Raw genomic sequence first — 22,720 nt, forward strand, 5'->3', positions numbered from 1 at the left:
ATAGATCGTACCATATCTAATAAAGTGCAATTACGACGTTCAGACACTCCGTTGCGTTGCGGTGTGCCAGGCGGCGTCAGTTGTGAAACGATTCCACACTTCCTTAGGTGTGTGCCAAACTCGTGACTCAAATATTCTCCTCCACGATCATATCGTAGACACTTAATTTTTCTGTCACGTTGATTCTCAACCTCACTCTGAAATTCCATGAACTTTTCAAATGTCTCAGATTTGTGCTTCATCAAGTAGATATACCCATACCTACTCAAATCATCGGTGAGAGTGAGAACATAACAGTAGCCACCGCGAGCTTCAACGTTCATTGGACCACATACATCAGTATGTATTATTTCCAATAAGTCGGTCGCTCTCTTCATTATTCCTGAGAATGGAGTATTAGTCATCTTGCCCATGAGGCATGGTTCGCATGTGTCAAATAATTCAAAGTCAAGAGACTCTAATAGTCCATCAGTATGGAGCTTATTCATGCGTTTAACACCAATACGACCAAGGCGGCAGTGCCACAAGTATGTGGCACTATCATTATCAACTTTACATCTTTTGGTACTCACACTATGAATATGTGTAACATCACGATGGAGTTTCATCAAGAACAAACCATTCACCAGCGGAGATGACCATAAAATATATCACTCGTATAAATAGAACAACCATTATTCTGTGACTTAAATGAGTAGCCGTCTCGCATTAAGCAAGACCCTAATACAATATTCATGCTCAAAGTTGGTACTAAATAACAATTATTAAGGTTTAAAACTAATCTCGATGGTAGATGTAGAGGTAGCGTGCCGACGATGATCACATCGACCTTGGAGCCATTCCCGACGCGCATCGGCACCTCGTCCTTGGCCAGTCTCCGCTTATTCCGCAGTTCCTGCTTTGAGTTGCAAATGTGAGCAACAGCACCGGTATCAAATACCCACGAGCTATTACGAGCGCTGGTAAGGTACACATCAATAACATGTATATCACATATACCTTTAACGTTGTCGACCTTCTTGTCCGCTAAGTACTTGGGGCAGTTCCGCTTCGAGTGACCTTTTCCCTTGCAATAGAAGCACTCAGTCTCAAGCTTGGGTCCATTCTTTTTCTTCTTCCCGGCATCTGGCTTACCGGGCGCGGCAACGTCTTAGCCGTCTTTCTTGAAGTTCTTCTTACCCTTGCCCTTCTTGAAACCGGTGGTCTTGTTGACAATCAACACTTGATGCTCTTTCTTGATTTCTACTTCTGCAGACTTGAGCATCGAGTACAACTCGGGAATGATTTTCTCCATCCCTTGCATGTTGTAGTTCAGCACAAAACCTCTGTAGCTTGGTGGGAGAGACTGGAGGATTCTGTCAATTATAGCATCATCCGGAAGTTCGACTCCAACTGAAGTCAGACGACCGTGTAACCCAGACATTTTGAGTATGTGCTCACTGACAGAACTGTTCTCCTCCATCTTACAGCTAAACAACTTGTCGGAGACTTCACATCTCTCGACACGGGCATCAGCTTGAAAAACTAGTTTCAGCTCTTGGAACATCTCATATGCACCGTGTTGCTCAAAGCGCCTTTGGAACCCCGTTTCCAAACTGTATAACATGCCACACCTAACCAGAGAGTAGTCATCACTCCGCGTTTGTCAGACGTTCAGAATGTCCTGGGCTGCTGCGGGAGTGGGAGGGTCACCTAGCACCACATCAAGGACATAAGCCTTTTTAGCTGCTTCAAGGATGAGCTTCAAGTTGCGGACCCAGTCCGCATAGTTGCTACCATCATCTTTCAGCTTGTTTTTCTCTAGGAATGCGATGAAATTGAGGTTGACGTTGGCCATCTACAGTATTTATAAAGACAACTTTTAGACTAAGTTCAGGAGAATTAAGTTCATTTAATCAAATTAAGTATGAACTCCCACTTAAATCGACATCCTCTAGTCATCAAAGTTATACATGATCCATGTTGACTAACCCGTGTCCGATCATCACGTGAGACGGATTAGTCGTTGTGGTGAGCAACTTCATGCTGATCGTATTCAACCATACGACTCATGTTCGACCTTTTGCTCTCTTGTATTCGAGGTCATATCTGTACATGCTAAGCTCGTCGAGTCAACCTAGGTGTTTTGCGTGTGTAAATCTGGCTTACACCCGTTGTATGCGAACGTTAGAATCTATCACACCCGATCATCACGTGGTGCTTCGAGGCAATGATCCTTCGCAACGGTGCACACTTAGGGGAAGACGTTCTCGAAATTTTAAGCAGGATCATCTTATTATGCTACCGTTGTTCTAAGCAATAAGATGAAAAACATGATAAACATCACAATGCAATCATATAGTGACATGATATGGCCATTATCATGTTTGCTCTTTCGATCTCTATCTTCAGGCATCGCATGATCATCATTGTCACTGGCGTGACACCATGATCTCCATCATCGTGTCTTCATGAAGTCGTCACGCCAACTACTACTATCACTACTACTATAGCTAACCGTTAGCAATGAAGTAAAAGTAGTAAGCACATGGTGTTGCATCTCATACAATAAATTGAGACAACTCCTATGGCTCCTGCCGGTTGTCATACTCATTGACATGCACGTCGTGAAACCTATTACAATAATATGATCATCTCATACATCATAATTGCAACATCACAACTTTGGCCATATCACATCACATGTCAAACCCTGCAAAAACAAGTTAGACGTCCTCTAATTGTTGTTGCAAGTTTTACGTGACTGATTTGGGTTTCTAGCAAGAACGCCTTCTTACCTACGTGGCAGACACAATGATGATATGCCAAAGCTATTTACCCTTCATAAGGACCCTTTTCATCAAATCTAATCCGACTAGAGTGGGAGAGACAAACACCCGCTAGCCACCTTTATGCACGGTGTGCATGTCTATCGGTGGAACCAGTCTCACGTAAGCGTACGTGTAAGGTCGGTCTGGGCCGCTTCATCCCACAATACCGCCGGAAAATAATAAGACTAGTAGCGGGAAGCAATTGACAAATCATCGCCCACGACCTTTTGTGTTCTACTCGTGCATAGAATCTATGCATAGAAAACCTGGCTCGGATGCCACTATTGTGTAACGTAGCATAAATTCAAAAACAATTCCTACGCACATTCAGATCTTCCAATGGAGAGACCAGCAACAAAAAAAGGTTGAGTGCATCTTCATACCTTTGAAGATCACTAAGAGGAAGCGTTGCTAGAACGCGGTTGATGGAGTCGTACTTGCGGCGATTCAAATCGCGGTGTGATTCCGATCTAGTGCTGAACTACGACACCTCCGCATTCAACACATGTGCAGCCCGGTGACGTCGCCCGCACCTTGATCCAGCAAGGAGGAGGGAGAGGTTGGGGAAGATCTCTGACAACATGACGGTGTGGTGTCGATGGAGAGACGAGGTCTCCCGGCAGGGCTTCGCCAAGCACCGTGGGAGGAGAAGGAAGGAGGGGAGCAGGGCTGCGCCGAGGGAGAGAGGAAACGGTGTCCAAAACATCCCCAAACCCCTCGCTATATATAGGAGCAGGGGAGGGGGTGCCACCCCTAGTGTTTCCCCCCTAGGTGGAGCGGCAGCCCCCCCCCCCTCCAGATGGGAGGTGTGTCGGCCAGGGCAAGGGGAGGGGTGGCGCACCCCTAGGTGAGCCTTAGTCCCACCAGCGCCTAGGGTTCCCCCCCCCCTCTCCACATCCTGCGCTATGGGCCCCTTTGTGGGAGGCGCGCTGATACATCCATTTTGCATCATGTTCTCATGTTGATATTTATCACTTCTTGGGCTGTTATTTCACTTCACGGTACAATTCTTATGCCTTTTCTCTCTTATTTTGCAAAGTTTATATGAAGAGGGAGAATACCGGCAACTCGAATTCTGGCCTGAAAGTGGAGCAAAGTTGAGATACCTATTCTGCGCAACTCCAAACGCCGTGAAAATCAACGAGGATTTTTTTCCGGATTTATAAAAAATACGGGGCCGAATAAGCGCCAGAGGGGCGCCAGGGGTTGGCCAGAAGCGTGCACGGCGCGGCCACCCCCCCCCCCACGCCGCGCCATGAGGGCTTGTGGGCAACCTGCAGGCTCACTTGGCCCCCTCTTCTGCTATATGAAGGGTTTTGTCCAGGAAAAAATCAAGGAGGATCTTTTTCATGGTTTTTCCGCCGCCAAGAGGCGGAACTTGAGCAAAACCAATCTAGAGCTCCGGTAGGACGATCCTGCGAGGGAAACTTCCCTCCCGGAGGGGGAAATCATCGCCATCATCATCACCAACACTCCTCTCATCAGAGGGGACTCGTCACCATGAACATCTTCATCAGCACCATCTCATCTCCAAACCCTAGTTCAACTCTTGTAACCAATCTCCGTCTCGCGACTCCGATTGGTACTTGTAAGGTTGCTAGTAGTGTTGATTACTCTTTGTAGTTGATGCTAGTTGGATTATTTGTTGGAAGAGTTTATGTTCAGATCCTTGATGCTACTCATTACCTCTCTGGTCATGAATATGATTATGCTTTGTGAGTAGTTACTTTTCTTCCTGAGGACATGGGATAAGTCATGCTAATAGTAGTCATGTGAATTTGGTATTCGTTCGGTAATTTGATATGTTGTATGTTGTTTTTCCTCTAGTGGTGTTATGTGAACGTCGACTATATAACACTTCACCATTATTTGGGCCTAGAGGAAGGCATTGGGAAGTATTAAGTAGATGATGGGTTGCTAGAGTGACAGAAGCTTAAACCCTAGTTTATGTGTTGGTTCGTAAGGGGCTGATTTGGATCCACTAGTTTAATGCTATGGTTAGACTTTGTCTTAATTATTCTTTCGTAGTTGCGGATGCTTGCGAGAGGGGTTAATGATAAGTGGGATGCTTGTCCAAGTAAAGGCAGTACCCAAGCGCCGATCCAACCACATATCAAACTATCAAAATAACGCACGCTAATCATATGAACACGATGAAAACTAGCATGACAGAAATTCCCGTGTGTCCTCGGTAGCGTTTTTCCTCCTATAAGACTTTTCTAGGATTGTCCCTTGCTACAAAAGGTATTGGGCCACTTTGCTGCACCGTTGCTACTTTTGTTACTTGTTGCTTGCTACGAATCATTTCACCACACAATCACTTGTTACTGACAATTTCAGTGCATGCAGATTTTACCTTGCTGAAAACCACTTGTCAAATCCTTCTGCTCCTCGTTGGGTTCGACACTCTTACTTACCGAAAGGACTACGATTGATCCCCTATACTTGTGGGTCATCAATACTCTTTTCTGGCACCGTTGACGGGGAGTGACGCGTCTTTGGTAAGTGGAACTTGGTAAGGAAACATTCATATAGTGTGCTGAAATTTATTGTCACTTGTCACTATGGATACTAATCCTTTGAGGGGCTTGTTCGGGGTATCTTCACCTCGAACGGAAGCACAAAGAGTTGCTACTCAACCTGCTGCACCTACTGAAAATATTTGCTTTGAATTTCCTTCGGGTATGCTTGAGAAACTGCTGGCTAATCCTTTTACAGGAGATGGAACATCACATCCAGACTTGCATCTAATCTATGTAGATGAAGTTGGTGGTTTATTTAAGCTTGCAGGTTTGCCCGAGGATGAGGTCAAGAAAAAGGTCTTTCCTTTATCTTTGAGGGATAAGGCGTTGACATGGTATAGGCTATGTGATGATACTGGATCATGGGACTACAATCGGTTGAAATTGGAATTTCATCAAAAGTTTTATCCTATGCATTTAGTACACCATGATCGGAATTATATTTATAATTTTTGGCCTCGTGACACAGAAAGCATCGCTCAAGCTTGGGGGAGGCTTAAATCAATGTTATATTCATGCCCCAACCATGAGCTCTCGAGAGAAATTATCATTCAGAAATTCTATGCTCGGCTTTCTCATGATGATCGCACCATGCTTGACACTTCTTACACCGGTTCTTTTATGAAGAAAGATATTGACTTCAAATGGAATTTATTGGAGAGAATTAAACGCAACTTTGAAGATTGGGAGCTTTAAGAAGGTACGGAGTCAGGTATGTATTTCACTTTTGATTGCGTTAAATCCTTTGTTGAGACAAATACTTTTTGTGACTTCAGCGCTAAGTATGGACTTGAGTCTGAGATAGTAGCTTCATTGTGTGAATCCTTTGCTGCCCATATTGATCTCCCCAAAGAGAAGTGGTTTAAATATCATCCTCCTTTAGAAGTCAATATAGTTAAACCCGCTCCACTTGAAGAGAAAGTCATTGCCTATAATGATCCTGTGTTTCCCAGTGCTTACATTGAGAAACCACCTTTCCCTGTTACAATAAAGGATCATTCTAAAGCTTCAACTGTGATACGTAGAGGCTATATTAGAACACCTACACCCCCTGAGCAAATTAGAGTTGAACCTGGAATTTCTATCATCAAAGATCTTCTGTCCGACGATGTTGAGGGACATAATATTCACTTCTGTGAAGATGCTGCTAGAATTGCTAAACCTCACGTTAGAGACAAACATAGGCATGTTGTTGGCATGCCTTTTGTTTCTCTTAAGATAGGAGATCATTGTTATCATGGCTTATGTGACGTGGGTGCTAGTGTTAGTGCAATGCCTCAATCCTTATATGATGAAATCAAAGATGAGATTGCACCTGTTGAGATAGAGCCTATTGATGTCCTTATTCAGCTTGCCAATAGAGATACTGTCTGCCCTGTGTGAATTGTTAGGGATGTTGAAGTCTTGTGTGGTAAAACGAAGTATCTTGCTGATTTCCTCGTTCTTGCTACCGCACAAGATAGCTTATGTCCCATCATATTTGGGAGACCCTTTCTCAATACCGTCAATGCTCATATTGACTATGAGAAGCAAATTGTCAATGTTGGATTTGAAGGTGTGTCACATGAGTTCAATTTCTCCAAGTTTGGTAGACAACCTCATGAAAAGGAGTCGCCTAGTAGGGATGAAACTATTGCCTTAGCCTCTATTGTCGTGCCTCCTACTGATCCCTTAGAGCAATACTTGCTTGAGCATGAAAATGATATGCATATGGATGAAAGGGATGAGATAGATAGAGTTGTCTTGGAACAATATCCTATTCTTAAGAATAACTTGCCTATTGGACTGCTTGGGGATCCACCCCCACCAAAGGATGATCCTGTGTTCGAGCTTAAACAGTTGCCTGATACTCTTAAGTATGCCTATCTTGATGAAAAAGAGATATATCGTATTATAATTAGTGCTAGCCTCTCAGAGCATGAAGAAAAGAAGTTACTAAAAACTCTGAGGAAGCACCGTGCTACTATTGCATATACTCATGATGATCTTAAGGGCATTAGGCCCACTCTATGCCAGCACAAGGTTAAAACTGATAATGACTTCCAACCAGTCGCTGATCATCAAAGGAGATTAAATCCCAAGATGAAGGAAGTAGTAAGAAAAGAAATACTAAAGCTCCTGGAGGCGGGTATTATCTATCCTGTTGCTCATAGCGATTGGGTGAGTCCGGTGCATTGCGTTCCTAAGAAGGGAGGCATTACCGTTGTCCCTAATGATAAAGATGAATTGATCCCACAGAGGATTATTACTGGCTATAGGATGGTCATCGATTTCAGGAAACTGAATAAAGCCACTAGGAAAGATCATTACCCTCTGCCTTTTATCGACAAAATGCTAGAAAGGCTGTCTAAACACATGCACTTCTACTTTCTAGACGGTTATTCTGGTTTCTCCCAAATACCAGTTGCACAATCTGAGCAGGAAAAAACCACTTTCACCTGCCCTTTTGGTACCTTTGCTTATAGACGTATGCCTTTTGGCTTGTGTAATGCACCTTCTAACTTTCAAAGATGTATGATGGCTATATTCTCTGACTTTTGTGAAAATATTGTCGAGGTTTTCATCGATGAATTTTCCATTTACGGGTCTTCTTTTGATAATTGCCTCAGCAACCTTGATCGAGTCTTGCAGAGATGTAAAGACACCAATCTTGTCTTGAATTGGGAGAAGTGCCACTTTATGGTTAATGAAGGCATCGTCTTAGGACATAAATTTCTGAAAGAGGTATTGAAGTCGATAAGGCTAAGGTTGATGCAATCGAGAAAATGCCAAGCCCCACAGATATCAAAGGTATAAGAAGTTTCCTTGGTCATGCTGGTTTCTATAGAAGGTTCATTAAAGGCTTCTCTAAGATTTCTAGGCCTCTTACCAATCTCTTACAAAAGGATATTCCTTTTGTATTTGACGATGATTGTGAGGAAGCTTTCGAAATACTTAAGAGGGCTTTGATAACTGCACCTATTGTTCAACCACCTCATTGGAACTTACCTTTTGAAATCATGTGTGATGCTAGTGATTATGATGTTGGCGCTGTCTTAGGGCAAAGAGTCAATAAGAAGTTGAATGTTATTCACTATGCTAGTAAAACTCTAGGCAGTGCCCAGAGAAACTATGCTACTACGGAGAAGGAATTTTTAGCAGTCGTGTTTGCATGTGAAAAATTCAGGTCTTACATAGTTGATTCCAAAGTCACTATTCACACTGATCATGCTGCTATCAAGTACCTCATGGAGAAGAAGGATGCTAAACCTAGACTTATCAGATGGGTTCTCTTGCTACAAGAATTTGATTTGCACGTTGTCGACAGAAAGCATGCTGATAACCCCGTAGCAGATAACTTGTCTAGGTTGGAGAACGTTCTTGATGACCCACAACCTGTTGATGATAGCTTTCCCGATGAGCAACTGAATGTCATCAATGCTTCACGTAGTGCACCGTGGTATGCTGATTATGCAAACTATATTGTTGCCAAATATATACCACCTAGTTTCACGTACCAGCAAAAGAAGAAATTCTTCTTTGACTTGAGACATTACTTTCGGGATGATCCTCACCTTTATAAGGAAGGAGTAGATGGAGTTATTAGATGTTGTGTACCTGAACATGAACAGGGACAGATCCTACAGAAGTGTCACTCCGAGGCCTACGGAGGACACCATGTGGGAGATAGAACTGCACATAAGGTATTGCAATCAAGTTTCTATTGGCATACTCTCTTCAAGGATGCCCGTAAGTTTGTCTTGTCTAGTGACGAATGTCAAAGAATAGGTGATATTAGAAAACGTCAGGAAATACCTATGAACTATTCACTTGTCATTGAACCATTTGATGTTTGGGGCTTTGATTATATGGGACCTTTTCCAAAATCCAATGGGTATACTCATATCCTAGTTGCTGTTGATTACGTCACTAAGTGGGTAGAAGCTATCCCCACTAGTACTGCTGATCACAACACCTCTATCAGGATGCTGAAAGAAGTTATCTTCCATAGATTTGGAGTCCCTAGATATCTAATGACTGACGGTGGTTCACATTTCATTTATGGTGCTTTCCGTAAAACGCTTGCTAAGTACGATGTCAACCATAGAATTGCGTCTCCCTATCACCCTCAGTCCAGTGGTCAAGTAAAGCTAAGCAATAGAGAGATTAAACTGATTCTGCAAAAGACTGTCAACAGGTCTAGAAAGAATTGGTCTAAGAAGCTCGATGATGCACTGTGGGCTTATAGAACTGCCTATAAGAATCCCATGGGCATGTCTCCGTACAAAATGGTGTACTGTAAAGCATGTCATTTACCTCTTGAGCTAGAGCATAAAGCTTATTGGGCAATCAAAGAGCTCAACTTTGATTTCAAACTTGCCGGTGAGAAGAGGTTATTTGACATTAGCTTGCTTGATGAATGGAGAACTCAGGCATATGAGAATGCCAAGTTGTTCAAAGAGAAGGTTAAGAGGTGGCATGATAAGAGGATACAAATGCGTGAGTTCAATGTAGGTGATTATGTCTTGCTATATAACTCTCGTTTAAGATTCTTTGCACGCAAGCTTCTCTCTAAATGGGAAACTCCCTATGTTGTTGAGGAAGTATATCGTTCCGGTGCTATCAAGATCAACAACACGGAAGGTAATTTTCCGAGAGTTGTAAATGGGCAGAGAATCAAGCATTATATCTCAGGTACTCCCATTAATGTTGAGAGCAATATTATAAATACCATAACTCCGGAAGAATACATAAGGGATATTTATCAGCCTGTTTCAAACTCCAAAAACGAAGAGGTATGTGACTCGGTAAGAAAACAGAGTCCAAAACTTTTCCAGTAGGAAATTTCCTCCGTTTTGGAATATTTGAAAAAATAGAAAAATTGGAAGTAGTCCGGAAAGTGCGCGAGGAGGCGACAAGCCTGCACGGCGCGGGCCCACCCCCTGGCCGCGCCGTGAGGGCTTGTGGCCACCTCGTCCGCCTCCCGAACTCCGTTTTCATGCAGGGTACTCCTTCTGGTCTGGAAAAATCATTATATATACTCCCGTTTGGTCTGACCCCTGCATCACGCAGATTTCTTCTGTTTTCCATTTCGTGCCTGTTTCTGTTGCAGATCTAGATCGCTATGACTTCCCCAAAAGCTCCGAAGGACAAGATCTTCGAGAAGGTCATCAATCCCTACCTCACAGGAGTGCTGCAACACCCTCAATCTATCGAGATGCGTGAGGGGATGTTGCACATCCGTGATGTTGAGGGGCCCAAGAAGACCGGAAGCATGGAGACGAGGCTCGAAGAAATGGAGCAATAAGTCTTCAAGTGCCGAGGGATGGTGGAGCGTGGACTCAGCGCCAACCACATGATGATCACGGAGTTCATCAACAAACAAAGGATTGATGCCAATGACATTGGGAAGCACCTCTCCAGGTTCTATGACAGGATTGATCAACTCCAGGCCCAGATCTATGACCTGCAGAACCAAAACTGTGAGCATGAGTATAGATTTATATCAATACGGTTGGCTGCAGATCTGAGGATTCCGGACACTCGCTCATCTTTCCATGATGGAGCACCTATGCATTGGAAAACGGAGGATCAAACCGATGTTGCAACAACTCCTCCATCACCACCAAAGGAAGACAACTGAGCATTGGTATGGGCAATCCCCTTGGCTTGTGCCAAGCTTGGGGGAGTTGCCCCGGTATCGTATCACCATCACATCTTTTGCCTTTACCTTTGTTTTAATCTTCCTTTTCATTTTTCCCTTTTTCTAGTAGATTAAAAGTCTTAGTGTTTTAGTCTTGAGTTTTTCTTTGTGTCACCCCCTATGTATTCGAGCTCGTGAGCCATATAATAAAGAGTGCCTTAGTTGAAGGGCTTTGCCTCTTGCCATGATCAAAAGAGTGAGAATAGAACAAAAGCATGAAAGATCATGTAATGATCTTATGGGAAGTGATGGCTTCACATATAAAAAGAATGAGGATTGAAACTTGTTGAGGGTAGGCAAATGTAGACCTTGGTCATTGTTGCAATTAATAGGAAGTGATAAAGAAGGATAGGTTCACATATAAATATATCATCTCTGACACCATCTATGATTGTGAACACCCACTAAACTATTACATGCCTAGAAGTAGATGTTGGACAAGGAAGACAACATAATGAATTGTGTTTGCTTGGCTCCGAACAATGTTATATGATTAGAGATCCCTTAGCATGTGACGATTGCTTCCACCTCACATTAGCCAAAACTCCCGCACCAAGTAGAGATACTACTTGTGCATCCAGAAACCTTCAATCCAGTTTTGCCATGAGTGTCCACCATACCTACCTATGGATTGAGTAAGTTGTCATCGGTGCAAGCAATAAAAATTGCTCTCTAATATGTATGATCTATTAGTGTGTGGAAAATAAGCTTTGTACGAACCTGTGATGAGGAAGATATAAAAGCGACAGACTTCATAATAAAGTTCTTTATCACAAGAGGCAATATAAAGTGACGTTCCTCCGCACTAATAGGGCACGCATCCAAACCTCAAAAGCGCATGACAACCTCTGCTTCCCTCTGTGAAGGGCCTATCTTGTACCTTTACTTTTTGCCCTTGAAAGAGTCATGCTGATCTTCACCAATTCCTTATCTCGCCTTTATCTTGGCTAACGTCATATGCTTGGGAAAGATCTATATTCATATGTCAACTTGGAAGTAAGTATTCATGAATTATTATTGTTGACATTACCCTTGAGGTACGCAGTTGGGAGGCAAAACTGTAAGCCCCTATCTTTCTCTGTGTCCAGCTGAAACTTTGATCTCATGAGTACCACGTGAGTTGTAGCAATTGTAGAGAACGAAAGAATGATTGAGTATGTGGATTTCCTTTACAAGCTCTTATTTGACTCTTTCTGTTGTTGTGATAAATTGCAATTGCTTCAATGACTAAAGGCTATCGGTCGTTACTTCTCGGTAAGGTTCTTGATCCATGCTTTACTTTGTGAAGGAATTATCACTTTAGCATGAGAGATTATATGTTGGTATTGATGTTCTGATAATGATCATTATCCATGCATGTTCGTATCTTGTTTTGTCGACACCTCTCTCCCTAAACATGTGGACATATTTATTGAGCTAGGCTTTCGCTTGAGGACAAGCGAGGTCTAAGCTTGGGGGAGTTCATACGTCCATTTTGCATCATGTTTGCATGTTGATATTTATCGCTTCTTGGGATGTTATTTCACTTCACGGTATAATTCTTATGCCTTTTCTCTCTTATTTTGCAAGGTTTACATGAAGAGGGAGAATACCGGCAACTAGAATTCTGGCCTGAAAGTGGAGCAAAGTTGAGATACCTATGCTGCGCAACTCCAAACACCGTAAAAATCAACGAGGATTTTTTTCCGGATTTATAAAAAATACTAGGCCGAAGAAGCGCCAGAGGGGCGCCACGGGTTGGCCACAAGCCTGCACGGCGCGGCCACCCCCAGGCCACGCCATGAGGGCTTGTGGGCAACCTGCTCGCCCACTTGCACCCCTCTTCTGCTATATGAAGGGTTTCGTCCAGGAAAAAATCAAGGAGGAGATTTTTCGTGGTTTTGCCACCGCCACGAGGCGTAACTTGAGCAGAACCAATCTAGAGCTCCGGCAGGACGATCCTGCCGGGGAAACTTCCTTCCCGGAGGGGGAAATCGCCGCCATCGTCATCACCAACACTCCTCTCATCGGAGGGGACTCGTCACCATCAACATATTCATCAGCACCATCTTATCTCCAAACCCTAGTTCATCTCTTGAACCAATCTCCGTCTCGCGACTCCGATTGGTACTTGTAAGGTTGCTAGTAGTGTTGATTACTCTTTGTAGTTGATGCTAGTTGGATTATTTTGTGGAAGAGTTTATGTTCATATCCTTAATGCTACTCATTACCTCTCTGGTCATGAATATGGTTATGCTTTGTGAGTAGTTACTTTTGTTCCTGAGGACATGGGATAAGTCATGCTAATAGTAGTCATGTGAATTTGGTATTCGTTCGGTAATTTGATATGTTGTATGTTGTTTTTCCTCTAGTGGTATTATGTGAACATCGACTACATAACACTTCACCATTATTTGGGCCTAGAGGAAGGCATTGGGAAGTAGTAAGTAGATGATGGGTTGCTAGAGTGACAGAAGCTTAAACCCTAGTTTATGTGTTGGTTCGTAAGGGGCTGATTTGGATCCACTAGTTTAATGTTATGGTTACACTTTGTCTTAATTCTTCTTTCGTAGTTATGGATGCTTGCGAGAGGGGTTAATCATAAGTGGTATGCTTGTCCAAGTAAGGGCAGTACCTAAGCGCCGGTCCTTCCACATATCAAACTATCAAAATAACAAACGTGAATCATATGAACATGATGAAAACTAGCATGACAGAAATTCCCGTGTGTCCTCGGGAGCGTTTTTCCTCCTCTAATACTTTGTCCACGCTTGTCCCTTGCTACAAAAGGGATTGGGCCACTTTTCTGCACCGTTGCTACTTTTGTTACTTGTTGCTTGCTACGAATCATCTCACCACACAATCACTTGTTACCGACAATTTCACTGCGTGCAAATTTTAACTTGCTGAAAACCAGTTGTCAGATCCTTCTGCTCCTCGTTGGGTTGAACGCTCTTACTTATCGAAAGGACTACGATTGATCCCCTATACTTGTGGGTCATCATGCACCAGCCCACTTTGAGCTGGTTGCCGTCCACCTTTTGGCCCATGCTATCTCTTGGGCCTGGTGGCCCCTCCCGGTGGACCCCCGGGACCATTTCCGGTAGTCCCGGTATGCTACCGGTGACGCCCGAAACATTTCCGGTGTCCAAAACCATCCATCCTATATATCAATCTTTACCTCTGGAACATTCCGGAGCTCCTCGTTACTTCCGTGATCTCATCCGGGACTCCGAACAACTTTCGGTAACCTCGTATAACATTTCCCTATCACCCTAGCCTCATCGAACCTTAAGTGTGTAGACCCTACGGGTTCGGGAAGCATGCAGACATGACCGAGACGCTCTCCGACCAATAACCATCAGCGGGATCTGGATACCCATGGTGGCTCCCACATGTTCCACGATGATCTCATTGGATGAACCACGATGTCAAGGATTCAATCAATCCCGTATACAATTCCCTTTGTCTATCGGTATAGAACTTGCCCGAGATTCGATCGTCGGTATACCTATACCTTGTTCAATATCGTTACCGGTGAGGCTCTTTACTCGTTCTGTAGCACGTCATCCTCTGATTAACTCCTTAGTCACATTGATCTCATGATGATGTTCTATCGAGTGGCCCCGAAGATACCTCTCCATCATACAGAGTGACAAATCCCGATCTTGATTCGTACCAACCCAACAGATACTTTCGGAGGTACCAGTAGTGCACCTTTATAGTCACCCAGTTACGTTGTGACGTTTGATACACCCAAAGCACTCCTACGGTATCCGGGAGTTACACAATCTCACGGTCGAAGGAAAAGACACTTGACATTAGAAAAGCTTTAGCATACGAACAATACGATCTAATGCCATGCTTAGGATTGGGTCTTGTCCATCACATCATTCTCCTAATGATCAATGACATCTAATGCCCATGATCAGGAAACCATGATCATCTATTGATCAACGAGCTATCCAACTAGAGGCTTGCTAGGGACACATTGTGATCTATTTATTCACACATGTATTACTATTTCCTGTTAATACAATTATAGTATGAATAATAGACGATTATCATGAACAAGGAAATATAATAATAACCATTTTATTATTGCCTCTAGGGCATATTTCCAACATCTACTACTCTTGATGAGACCGGTTTACTTGGTTATTTTATTGAGTCTCAGATTGCTAAGGCTGCGAAGCAGTCTGGAATTGAAATTCCTGTTACACGCTACCCCATTGGTAGATCGTTTGGTTACACAGACTTGAGTGGTCTCAAGGAAACAATTCTTGATTATGATTATATTGAACTTGATGATGATTTATGCAGGGAGCTTATAGAGTGTGCTGACTCTGACCCTGTTGCTATTAAGAAGCTACTTGAAAAGCATTCTATGAAGAACAAATTTACTCCTAATCCTGAATTTGCTTCATCTCCTGTTTGCATTGAGGATGTTGATTTTGATTTCTTTGTCGATCTTTCACTTATATCCACAGTTGAAGCTGACCCCTTTTATGGCAGAGAAAATGACGACGCTATTGCACACCTTACCAAACTCACTGAGTTGGGTGGCTTATTCACTACAAAGGACAAGAAGAGAAATTATTATGTTACTAAGTACTTCCTTTCTCATTGAAGGGAGATGCTAAAGCATCGTATGATGAGATACCATGTGGTTCCACTAAGAGTCCTCAAGATTTAGCTCAATCTTTTGTTGCTAAATATTTTCCTACTCGTATGCCACATGCTGCTTTACAAAGAATATATAACTTTAAACAGTTGCAGGATGAGCACCTCCCTAAAGCTTGGGGGAGGTATTGCACTTTACTCAAGGCTAGACCGGGACATGGAGTCCGTAAGAATGAATTGCTTGATATATTTTCTGCTGGTCTAACCAATGAATCTAGAACCTATCTGGATAGTTGTGCTGGTTGTGTTTTGAGGGAAAGAGCACCGGACGATGTTGATGAACTAATGGGAAATATAGCTAAGAATCATGATGATTGGTCCATTCCTGAACCACCTCCACCACCAAAGAAGAGGGGTATGCTTTTCTTGAGCCCCGAAGTTATGCAAGAAGCTAAGAAGTCCATTAAAGAGAGAGGTAGTAAAGCTGAAGCTGTGAAGAATCTACCTCCTATTGAAGAGTTATGTGAGCCTACCACTCACCCACCTATGGTAGAGGTACACTCTCTTTTAGAATTCAATGCAAGTGACATCTCTCATGGTAAGCCCCCTGATCAATGTTTAGATGACCTTGATAATTTCATTGGCAAGTGAAGTCACTTTAATGAGAGGATTCAAAGCCAAGTGCATGATAATTCACTTGCTATCAAAAGTTTTCTTGATGTTTTAAGTAGAACTATTAATGATGTTAAAGGTCTTGTTAAGCATTTTCATATGGTTCAAACTCAGCTTGAACAAATTTCTAGTGTGCAAAAATATTTTCTTGCTAACAATGCCAAACAAGTTGATACACAGGCGTATGGTATAAAGGCCCAAGGTGGTACACACACCCAGGACCCCCTCTATCCGGAGGGGCATCCAAAGAGGATCGAGCATCTCAATTGCAGGAACAAGACGTTGTCAGCTCCCTGAAGAAGAAGAAGAAGAAGAAGAAGAAGAAGAAGAAGAAGAAGAAGAAGAAGAAGAAGAAGAAGAAGAAGAAGAAGAAGAAGAAGAAGAAGAAGAAGAAGAAGAAGAAGAAGAAGAAGAAGAAGAAGAAGAAGAAGAAGAAGAAGAAGAAGAAGAAGAAGAAGAAGAAACACAAGGAAGCTGACAACTCCAATGATCCCATAATTGATGAAGAACCTATTGTTGATCCTAATAGTATATCTACTTCCGGTGTTGAAACTGAAGATGGTGTTGAACCAGATAAAGATAATGAGAAGAATGATCCTCCTGAAGTACAAGAAGAAGAAGCACCCGACAAGCGCAAGAGATATACTAGAGAAGACTTTGTTGCAAGAAAACATGGGAAGAAAAGAGAACCATGGGTACAGAAATCAATGCCTTCCCTGGGTAAGTCTTTCAAAACCAAAGAAGAAGAGCATTACAATAATTTTTGTGAATGGATGAAACCTCTTTTTCTTCAAATTCCTTTGATTGATGCTATTAAGTTGCCTCCGTACTCGAGGTATATGAAAGATATTGTTACTAATAAAATAAAAGTTCTTAATGAGGCAATATCTACTATGCTTGCTAATTACTCTTTCAGTGGTAAGATTCCTGAGAAGCTTGGTGATCCAGGTATACCCACCATTCCTTGCTCCGTAAAAAATAATTATGTCAGGATTGCTTTATGTGACCTTGGTGTAGGAGCGAGTGTTATGCCTTTCTCTCTTTAAAAAGGCTTTGTCTAGATAAACTAATCCCTACAGATATCTCCCTTCAAATGGTTGATAAGTCAACAGCCGTTCCTGTTGGTATTTGTGAGGATGTTCCTGTTGAAGTTGCTAATTGCTTGATCCTTACTGACTTTGTTGTGCTTGACATGCCCGAGGATGGGAGCATGTATATTATTCTTGGTACACCTATTCTTAACACTACATGTGCTATTATTTATTGCAATAAAAGAAAGATGACTTTCAATATTAATGAGAAGGAGCACATTGTATATTTTCCAAAGAAGATTGATAAAAGGCATGACCTTAATTCTATTGAGAATATTGAGACCGTGAAGGTTGGAGAGTGGGATTGTCCTCTACATGTGCACCACAAATACAAAACCATTATGTTGGGTACAATATCCATTAAGATAAAGGTACCATGATTGCTTTATAAGAAGTGAAACTTTTTGCTCGATATATCACCTGTTTGGTAGCAAGACTTGATCAACCTTGCTAACAAACATGTTTTATATGAGTAAAAAGAGATGCTTGTCATGTTTGCATTTCCGTTATCTTTCATCCTTCTTGTAGTACCAAAGTTTTATGTTTTTGAAGCTTCATATGTTTAACCATTGCTTCGAGCTTTCCGGAAGTTTTGCACCTTTCGGTACTTCGAAACATTTTCAAAAGTGAAGTTGTGAGAAAAAATCCAGAAAAATTATAATAAAAGTTTCCATCAAAAAAGAGACACAGGGGCACGTGGGGTTGACCAGGGGGGCCAGCCATGGTCCAGGCGGCCAGGTGGCGTGGCCTGATCCGTGGGCGCGCCCACACGGCGCCTGGGCCCACCTGGTCCCCTTTCCAGGTATTTCTTCTTCCCTTGCCTCTCTCACTCCAAAAATCCCTATTTTTCTCCTGGAGCTCGAGTTCTTGCTGTTCTTGGTGGCAAATTTCGATCTCTCTCTACAGTCCATCATTTGCATTAGGAATTTGAGCATTTTCTCCTTGGTATGTGACTCCTCCACCCCTCCAATTAAATTTTGATTGGTAATCTTATTTCTGAGTATCTAGAAGTTCTTGGTCTTGTTCATATGAGCTTGCATGCATGTTTAGAAATTTATTTGTGAAGTTGTGATGCAAGTTTATGCATCAGGGAAGTTAGTAGAATAGTTTGCTCCAATTCATTTTTCTTAAACCTTCATTTTTGTTATGTACAAATTTTTTTTAGAAATGAGTTTGTTTGTAAAAGAAAAAGGATGGCTTGGGAAGAAGAGACCTGAGCCTACCGATAGACTAACTAGAGCTGCAGCTTCACCCTCTACTGTGAGGAGAAGTTACAATGATGATATCGTGCCACCGGAGTTGCTCTACGAGATGGACACGACATGTGCCATGACATACCCCTGTTCAGAATTCCTTGCGGCGGCAGGTATTAAGGATGAGTTTGATAACCTCTGTGCAGCTGTAGGTTTGACACGTCTCATAACACAACGTGTGCCACAGTACCCAAAACTTACCTATTATTTTGTCAACTGGTTTAGATATAATGATAAAACTTCCAAGATTGAATTCAAATTATATGAAGATGTCTTTACCATGTCTTTGGCAGAACTTTGTGACGTTATAGGTGTGCGGAATGTCGGGAAGATGACCAGAATGAAAGTTCGGCCCTATGAGCTGAAATCCCTATTCGCTTCCCTTTGCAGCAAGGATCTGCAAGACATTCATCGGGGGAAGATTTCCAGCATCTTGTTTCCCCACATCAGGTATTTTGCATACTATATTGCTCGAGGGGTGTTAGCTCGTGACAACACGAGCAACATTTCGGCTCCGGATATTGCTATCTTGGCAGCCACCCTCTCAGGAGATAACACATATAATATTGGTGCTTTGATTGCTCGTCCCCTCGTCGCTAATAGCGGCAAAGGGCCTCACTTTGGTGGCATTTATGCCACGCTTATCCTCGAACATCTCGAGCGCACTGTACACGCGGATGATGCGCCTTTTCCATTCATAAGCTTTGATCTTACCGCTATGAAGAGGCATCTATTAGTTACTAGGACTTCTGTGTTTGGTAACCTTGTTTATATTATGAGGTTTGAGGAGTTTACTACTCGCGAGATCCGTCTACCTGCACTACTTTTGTTTGATTATACTAGCAGGAACAGATGGTTCTTTACCGCGATTGAGCTGGATGAGTTCATAATCCAGCAGCAGTTCCACAACCCCATGGAGGGTGTTGTTCCCGAGGAGGAGGAGCCTTCTTCTTGGGAGGACAATAGGACATCAGTCTACGCACCCGAGGCCCTGTACGATTCTTGGAGCTACCAGTACCACCCCGGAGTCGGAGGGAGCTCCTGGAGCCCGCAGTAGCCAAGCCAAACTTAGGCCAAAAGCCTAAGATTGGGGGAGTACGCACCCTTCTCCCCTTTCATTGTATCATCCGTGGTTTCATTTTTAATCTTTTCGGAGCTTTTTCCTATTCTTCTTTGTTCTTTCTTTGCAAAAAACAACAAAAATATTTCTCTTTTCTTTTGCTTTCAATTAACCTTTGGAAAACCCAAAACGATTTCCTTTCTCTCTTTAGTTTTCTTTGTTTGCAGAGTTTAGCTCATGTCCATGGTTGCAATTGCACTTGATTATATCTTTCTACGTTCGATCGTGCAAGTGACGATGCAAAAATGACGAAGATCGACGGAAGGGATGCAACAAGGAAAGCCGATATGAACTCTATTTGTTTCTACTTTTGTACATATGCATGTGCTTATGATCTAGAGACCAGCTTGTAGCGACATAGGACTATGTTTACAATGCTTTCCCAATAGTTCATGCTTTCTTTGTGACAAGTCTCAATTAGCCGGAGTGCATAATGTGTTATTGAAATTATTTTCATGCATTGCATTGTTCATGGTTTGGCATATTCTAGTGGTATTTCCCTTCGGAGAGTTTTTGGATTGACTTGGCACATGCTTACACATATTTATGACTAGAACTCTATCAAGCCTCGATGATCTTTTTATTTCAGAATAGTTATATCACTTTCATGCCCGATTCAATGTTGCTTTCTCGCTCTGCATGATTATGACCGTTATTGCTCTCTAGTTGGTCGCTTCCCCGTCTTTTGCTAGCCTCCGCTTGTACTAAGCAGACTGACTGCTTGTGCATCCAAAATCCTTGAAACCACTTGCACCATATGAGTCCACCATACCTACCTATATGCGGTACTTATGTGCCATCCTAAGTAAATTTGCATGTGCCATACTCTAAATCTTGAAATATATATTTTGTTTTGTATGCCCGAATCACTCATGTAGAGACTAGGGCTATCAGTATCTTCCATGCTAGGTGGGTTATTCTCAAGATATGTGTTGATTCACTACATTCACCAGAAAGTGGTTGGTAATCGGGATGCCCAGTTCCATGCTCAAAAGTCAAATCAAATTTAACGAAACAAAACTCCCCCAGGATTGTTGTTTGTATGGACGGTACCCGTGGATTCGGCCCACCGTGGAGTGTGATCGATTGGTGGAGGGGGAGTAAAAACTTTACTATTCTGTTTGGGAACCGCCTATAATGTATTTAGCATGGAAGATATTGAGATCTCTTAGTTGTTACATTGACAATGAAAGCATACCACCCAAAATTTTGATTCATCCCTGTTTTAAAAGCTCAAGCTCTGGCCCCTCTGCAAATCAATGCTTCCCTTTGCGAAGGGCCTATCTATTTTACTTTACTGTTAACTCATCCTCTTCTTATAAAAAAACACCAACTATTCAGAGCATAATTGTCATTCTGAGTGTAATGTGCATTGTCCCAAAGTACCACATTGTCTTCTGCATGATTGTGATATTACTCATTCTGAAATATTTATTTCTGGTCTCCTTTAAGACTCCGAAGGAGCGTCTCAATTTATGTTTCGCTTCACTTATGGAGGCTAGCGAGATACCACTCTAGTATGTCCAAGTGATGTGCATTTTGATCTCGTCATGATTTTCAGTTGCATATTATTCATTTTTAGTTGTTTGAAGCTCTTCACATGATCGAAGGATTGCTTCGTGCATTGTCTTTGTAGCATTGCTTCAATACTTGTTGGCCTTGTTTGTAATACATGCTTATATACATCTAATGAAGCAAAAGATTTTTTCAAAGTTTTCTTTGTCGCGTCGAGTTCGTTGAACTGAATTGCTTGAGGACAAGCAATATGTTAAGCTTGGGGAGTTGATATGTCTCAAACGTATCGACTTTTGCAAACACTTTTGCTATTGTTTTGGCCTCATTCTTGCATGATTCGAACGAAACTAACACGGATTGATGCTGTCTTCAGCAGAGCTGTCTGTATGGTTTTCTTGTGTGTAGAAAAATGGATTTTTAGGTGTACCAGAAAATTCCAATAAAAAATAGCGAAAATACATGCAACAGCAGGAACCCTTGACAAGAAGATGGGCCAGAGGGGGGTCATCGAGAACAATCCATAAGGTTCTAATTCCCCATAGAGCTTGGGATTGGCAAGATATTGCGATACATACCTCTCCCCATCGGAATCTTGGGACGACATCTTACTCTAAATCTGCTGCAGAAACATCTCAAAACGAAAACAGGAGATATTGTCGAGATACAAAGTCAAGTCCTTTAGGAGATTATATAATGAACTTTTGCCTACCCGAAGGAGTGTTCCACAAGAAAACAAAGTCCGGAGGGTGCACGGGGTGGCCACAAGCCTGTAGGGCACGCCCAGGGTGGTAGGTCATGCCCCCTGGCTTGTCGCCTCCTCGTGCACCTTTCGGACTGCTTTAATTGTTTCTATTTTTAAATATTCCAAAACTTATCAAACTTGCCATTGGAAAAGTTTTGGAGTCAGTTTTCTTACCGTAACACATACCTATTCCTTTCGGAGTCTGAAATGTTATGATAGGTCTCCCTAATGTCACTTTCGGAGTTTTGGTATTGATAATATTAGTTCCAACATTTATGGGAGTACGAGAGATATAATGTTTGATTCTTTTCCCATTTACCACCTTCATATTTGTGCCTTCGGCGTTGTTGATCTTGATGGCACCGGAACGATATACTTCCTCGATAATGTAAGGCCCTTCCCATTTAGAGAGAAGTTTTCCTACAAAAAATCTTTTAACCTTCTAGCATGATCACCTACATTGAATTCATGCTTTTCTATCCTTCTATCATGCCATCTTTTAACCTTTTCTTTAAACAACTTGGCATTCTCATAGGCCTAGGTTCTCCATTCATCAAGTGAGCTAATGTCAAATAACCCCTTCTCACCAGCAAGTTTGAAATCATAGATAAGCTCTTTAATTTCCCAATAAGCTTTATGTTGTAGCTTGAGAGGTAAGTGACATGCTTTACCATAAACCATTTTATAAGGAGACATACCCATGGAGTTTT

The sequence above is a fragment of the Hordeum vulgare genome, chromosome 1H (assembly GCF_904849725.1).
Source record: "Hordeum vulgare subsp. vulgare chromosome 1H, MorexV3_pseudomolecules_assembly, whole genome shotgun sequence".
Lineage (NCBI taxonomy): Eukaryota > Viridiplantae > Streptophyta > Magnoliopsida > Poales > Poaceae > Hordeum > Hordeum vulgare.